The sequence below is a fragment of the Oncorhynchus nerka genome, linkage group LG26 (genome assembly GCF_034236695.1).
Source record: "Oncorhynchus nerka isolate Pitt River linkage group LG26, Oner_Uvic_2.0, whole genome shotgun sequence".
In the NCBI taxonomy this organism is placed as follows: Eukaryota; Metazoa; Chordata; class Actinopteri; order Salmoniformes; family Salmonidae; genus Oncorhynchus; species Oncorhynchus nerka.
In genome coordinates this window covers 1,849,708-1,856,273 of record NC_088421.1, presented here as the reverse complement: position 1 = coordinate 1,856,273, position 6,566 = coordinate 1,849,708, and positions in this window count along the sequence as shown.

The following is a 6,566-nucleotide window of genomic DNA, read 5'->3' as shown; positions in this document are numbered from 1 at the left end:
ATGTTAGGTAACTACTAATGCAATATCTGAACAATGCATTCTGAAACATTTTTCAACTACTGGGTTGAAGCAGACTTTTCAGAGCCCAGCACAAATCCAGGGGATTATTCTGCCCCGAAGATGGAGTTTGTGTCCTAATAACTAACCCAGGTAATGTCCTTTGTCTTTCCTTTTATCTAGGACATATTAAAGTGTTTGTTTTACTGTCTGTTACCTCCTTAACCAGCTCAACTCACAGGTCAAGCTTTTGAGGTGCCATTCGCTGTCGAATAGGATATCTCCGCTCCTCCCGGGCTTCCTGTGGTGGGCCAGGTTCGGGTGGAAGGTCAGGCTCTGTCTCTCCCGTACGTCCACAGTCGGGAGAATAGTCCTGGGGATCGTTATTGTTGTTCTCTCGGCATGTCTCTGCTGGGGTGTTGGACCGTAGCAGATGATCCACATGAACGTTGTCCTGTCGATGACCAACTTGGACTTGGTAAGTCAAAGGTCCTCTGCGTTGCAAGATCAGACCTGAGTTCCACAGGCGCTTAGGGTGTCTGAAATCATGTACCATCACCCTCTCTTCCTCTTTGAATTCTCTGACAGTCTTTGAGTTTCTGTCATGAGAATTCTTCTGCTGTAGCTGGTGCTTTGCCACAGTGCTTGACAGGTCTGGTTTCAACAATGTCAGGCGGGTACGTGGTTGGCGTTTCAGAAACAGTTCAGCTGGTGTACATTCCGTTACTGTGTGTGGGGTGTTACGGTAAGTAAACAGGAACCGGGGAAGCCTTTGGTGGACGGGCACAGACTGAACCTCGAGTCTAGTCCAGGCCTTCTTATAGGTTTGCACGGCTCTCTCCGCTGCTCCGTTTGATGCCGGATGGTAAGGTGGTGACAGGATGTGCCTTACTCCGTTGTTCTTGAGAAACATTTCAAAATCGTTTGACGTGAACGGAGGGCCATTGTCCGATACGAGCTCCTTGACTAGTCCAAATGATGCAAACAGATGTCTGAGAAGATTGATGGTCTTCTCAGCTGTGATCAGTTGAGTAGGGAACACTTCCATCCACTTGGAATGGACATCGACGACAACAAGGAAATGTTGCTTGTCAATTTCAGTGTAATCCACATGGATGCGTTCCCAAGGTGTAGCAGCCCAGGACCATGGATGAAGAGGTGCAGCAGCAGGCTTGTTGCGAACAGCTTCACAAGGTGAGCAGTGGCCTACATGCTGTTGAATGTCCTGATCCAGTCCAGGCCACCACAGATAACTGCGAGCGAGTGCTTTCATTCGAGTGATCCCTGGATGTCCCTCATGCAGGTCAGATAGCAGTCTCCTCTGGAATTTGTGAGGTACCACCACCCTTGATCCCCACAGAACACACCCTTGATCAGTGGACAACTGGTCTTTGTTGTCGATGAATGGACGAAGGTTATCGTCATTTACGAATGTTGGCCAACCGCCTAATGTTAAGTCCAAGACTTTGGAAAGCACTGGGTCTTTCCTTGTTTCCTCTGCTATGTCTGAAGCAGATATGGGCAATTCGTCAATGAGTGAGATCTGGAAGACTGCTCTATCATCTTCACTGTCGGAGTCACTATTGCACGGTAGTCTCGATAGTGCATCGGCATTTGCGTGATCATTGGATCGTCTGTACTCAATCTCGTAGTCGTAGGCTAACAATATCAGAGCCCAACGTTGCATTCGAAGTGCAGCAAGGGTTGGTATAGCTGATTTTGGTCCAAGGATGGCCAACAGAGGCTTGTGATCTGTCAGCAGTTGGAACTTCCTTCCGTAGAGGTATTTGTGAAACTTCTTCACTCCGAATATTATGCTCAGGGCTTCCTTCTCAATTTGAGCATCATTTCTCTCACTTGGTGACAGAGTCCGTGATGCAAATGCAATAGGGTGTTCTTCACCTGACGGTAGAACATGTGAGATGATGGCTCCTACTCCGTATGGAGATGCATCACCCGCGAGTCTCAGCTTCATCTCTGTGTTATAGTGGGTAAGCCACTTGCTCTTTAGCAGACGCTGTTTGCAAGTCTTGAATGCTTCTTCGCATTGTGGGGACCAATTCCACTTTGTATCGGCCTGCAGCAGTTGGTGAAGCAGATGCAACAATGTGGACAAGTTTGCCACAAACTTTCCGTAATAGTTCAGGAGCCCCAAATATGACCTCAGCTCTGAGATATTTGTGGGTGCTGGTGTGTTTACGATTGCTTCCACCTTGTTGTTGGTTGGGTGCAGGCCTTGTGCATCAATCTTTGTTAGTATAATTTAATTATGCCGATGTGCTTTCATCAATTGAAAGCCCTTCATCTATTTTATGAGAATTTGTAAGATTTCTTGTTTGCATAAAATAGACGCAGACCAGTCTTTAAATAATAGGTAATAGAATTTATTCTCGGAGCGCGCTACCACTCAAACACATGCATCAGTTTAAATACAGATCATGACGTCATTTCACTGCCTTAACCGAACCCCCTCCTCTCGACCGGGACAAAGTAAGGTGAAAAGTTCATTCTAACTTACTAACACACTCCCAGATAACTTTTGACCCCTCAACATTATCGATCACCACTGAACTGACAGTTTTAATTAACAGAAACCCTAGGAATGCACTCACTGCCTTATCTAAAAACCCCAGAGCTAAGTTTCAGTTGGGTCAACCATAGGCTAACGACCATATGTGTTTACACAGTCCACAACCCATTTGTTCCTGCCCAGTAGGAATGGTGTTCATTAACATTTTATTCCTCCTTGTCCTGTCACACAATTTCTTCTTATGAACTCATATTGTTAATCAGATATAATATAACAGAGTATAAGTTTACTTACAGTTCCATTTAAAATGATTTGTTCAGTCATATTAATCATAATTTCCTAACAATCTTGTATCCGAGATACTCCACTGAGTCCTGGAGGAACTCACACTTGCTGCGTTTCATTCTCACTCCGTATCTCTCCAGTCTTGACATCACTTTGTCCAGCACTACAAGGTGCTCTCCAATGGTTGGTGCTGACACGAGGATGTCGTCCATGAAGCACACAACATTGTCTATACCGTCCAAGATCTGATCCATTGTGTGTTGAAATATCACTGGAGCTGTTCTGACTCCGGATCCAGCTTCAGGACTGGTACCTGGATCTGCCCTAACACAGGAATAGTGTCACCAGTGTATGAAGAAAGGCGGATGGACGCGGGCTGAAGAGGGCACTCTTTCAGTTTTTCTTTATAGAGTCTCTCTGGAACCAGGGATACAGACGCTCCGGTGTCCAGCTGCATTTTTACTGGTTTCCCCGCTAACTCCATGTTGAGATAGATTCCATCTTTTAGTTGTTGAGCTGTGTACACTGTGAACAGTTCCAATACTGTTTCAGTTGTACCTTCCTCGTATTGTGCTGTGTCTGACACTTTGTGCGCTCTTGCTGTGCGTTTCGAGGCTTTACACACTCTCTGTAAATGTCCAACCTTTCCACAATTGTGGCACTTTTCATTTTGGAATCGACATTCACTGTGCTGATGATTATCTCCCCACATCTGTAGCAACTTGGCTTAGACCTTTGAGATGTGGGCTGCTTTGTTCTTGTGTAACCTTGAGGACGGGACTGAAAAAAGTGTGACTTTTGTGAGCTTTTTCCACCACGTGCATCACTGACCTTGTGAGCACCTTTCTGACGTTCTGCATGTCCCGATAGCTCAATAGTATCCCTGTGGGCAAGTTCGAGTCCAAGTGCTATATCACAGGCTTTCTTAAAGGTCAGGTCCTTCTCTGACAGGAGCCTTCTATGATATGCTTCACCTGTGAGACCACATACAAACTTGTCTCGGAGAGCATCATCAAGAAATCGTGCAAACTCACATGTACTTGCCAGCCTTTTCAAAGCAAGGATGTAGTCAGCCACGGTTTCCCCTAGACTCTGGTGACATTGGTAAAATCTGAAACGTTCTGCAATGAGAATTGGCTTAGGCTTGAAATACCTTGAAAGCGTTTCAGTCAGTTCTGCATAGTTCAACTCCACTGCTTTCATTGGTTCAATGAGACCTTTCAGCAATCCATACTCAGTTGGACCCAAAACACTGAGAAATACGTCTGCTTTCTTTTCCTCTTTGATTTCATTTGCAGCCAGCCAACGCTCAAAACGCTCCAAATAGGAATCAAAATCCTCTTTTGTAGCCTCAATCTCTGATACTCGACCAATGGTTGCCATTTTCACAGTTAATTGTTCAGTTTCCTTATATTCCTTAATTTTCTGAATTTTCATCTACTTCTTCACTTCAGAAGTTTCTGCAATTACCTCATTCACTGCACTCATTTGTATTAATGTACACACCCTGTTACGTCCCTTCTTCCTTTTTTTCCCACTTGACAATATTTCTCCACTGAGATCGCCTAATTTCAATGGGTTCAATGAGACAGTTTTTTAAATTTAACCACCAGAGGGCAGTGTCGCTATTCTGGACTCCAATAGTCTTGCTAGTTGGCAGCTCCTGAATACTGTACTAGCAATGCTAGCAGTGCTTAGCCTTCTCTACTGGCAAAAGAAAATAAAAAATAACTGACGAATTACATAATTATTTTGAGTTTCATTACTCACGCAACATTCTTCCCTTCAAACAATGTCCGTTTATGTAGTTTAATCCCATCCTCGTCGCCACTGTAATATTTGTGTTGTGGAGAAATGACCAGGCAGGAGACGGGAGTACAGTTAGTTTTCGTTTAGTCAAAACCCCTCGTGCTCTACAGTTCCCGGCACCCTAGTGCGCATGTGCATTTCCTATTAGGTGTAGTAACGTAACACTGCCATAATACATTACTGCTTAGTAACAGCATAGTAACTAATATAAACAGATGTAGATCCCAGATACTACATAGCACAAACTGACTTGTTGGATAGGTGGTATCCTATGACGGAGCCATGTTGAAAGTCACTAAACTCTTAAGCACAGACACATAAAAGGTTTTTCTAAGAGAAAGAAAGAGAACAAAAGACAGACAGAGAGATGCAGCGAGAAATACTTCAGGAGAATTGTTAGGCTATTTTATGTGTAATTTTTATAAAAGTTTATAAATACCAGCTAAATACTGTACAGTGGTTCCTCCTTTGAAAGTTGTGTCATACTGCGGCACACCTTGCGTGCTGCCTCAGAATTCTGTGGCACATAATTTAATTCTCAGCCATTTTTTTCTGTTACTGCAAGTTATTGCTAGTTTGACCACCAGAAACATCCTGGAATGAGTAGGTGTGTCCAAACGTTTGACTGGTACTTGCTTAATTAATTTGATTAATATTGTAATCAAACAGCTCGGAGCAGGTCTCGAACCCTCGGCCTTCTAGCCCGAGGTCCGGCGCGCTATCGACTATGCAGCAAAAGCATGCTCAAGCCAATATCCGCGCTTATAAACCTAGGGTGTTACACTCTCCTTTCAAAGAGCGCGTCCTCGCGCTAGCTTGCGACTCTACGTCTTACAGGAACGCGCTCACCGGCCAAGCACACGCACTGTCGTGGATGCAAGATCCGATCACTTCTGACACCAGTGTAATGAAACAGCAGGGAGCAGGTCTCGAACCCTGGACCTTCTAGCCCGAGCTCCGGCGCGCTATCGACTGTGCCGCAAAAGCATGCTCAAGCGGCAGAGTCGATATGCCCGCGTATAAACCCAGGGTCGTTACAATATTATAGAGTTTCTATTCCATGAAAAACGCAAAACCCTCTGGGTAAATTCAGACCGTTTCACTCTGAGCGTACACTGGACGTTCGTGCCGAAGCAGTCAAGCACCTAAGCTAATGTTGGCTAGCTTGCTAGCTACTTCCAGACACAAATGAGACCACTCTGACCATTTTACTTGCCCTAGCAGAGCTGGTTAGGCAGTTTTCGTGTTAACCAGAGCGTTGGTGTCTGTAACGGTGCTGCGGGAAACAATTTAATTACGTTTTTTTGCCGACCGTTTACTGACACCGGCCATATTCAATGGGTGTTGAGCGCTCGTAAATTCATTATTCTGCGCTCTGGTTCACTCAGATGAGAGTGCGCTGAAATCGGAGTAGATAGCCAGAGAGAATTTACAAAAGCACCCGTATGTCCATTGAGAACGCACACGACAATACCATTCAGCCAGGCTAAGAATGACGGGAATAATCAAGTCAATAAACGTTGGGTAGTTAGATAGCCTCTAGTTAATATACGGTCAAGTTTGATGTATAACTATTAACGTTAGGTAGATAGTACATACTGCTGTAATGATATGCTATGTGGTTCGTAAGGACAGCGCAGCTAACAAATTGTCAGCCAACATAACGTGCAGGGAATTTATTTGAAAAGCCATTACTTTATTACATTGAGTAGCAAGCTACCGCAAGGACGCGCTCTATCGACTGCGGCTTGATCATGCTTTTGGTGCACTGTCGATAGCGCGCTGGACTTCGGGCAAGAAGATTGAGAGTTCGAAACCTGCTCCCTGCTTGTTTCATTTGAAGTCCTACACAATTGTCAGTTTATTAGTTGGTGTATATTGCCCATTCATTGTCAGTTAGAGACAGTAGTGCATTGGGACCCAAAAGCACAATCAGTGCTCTAAC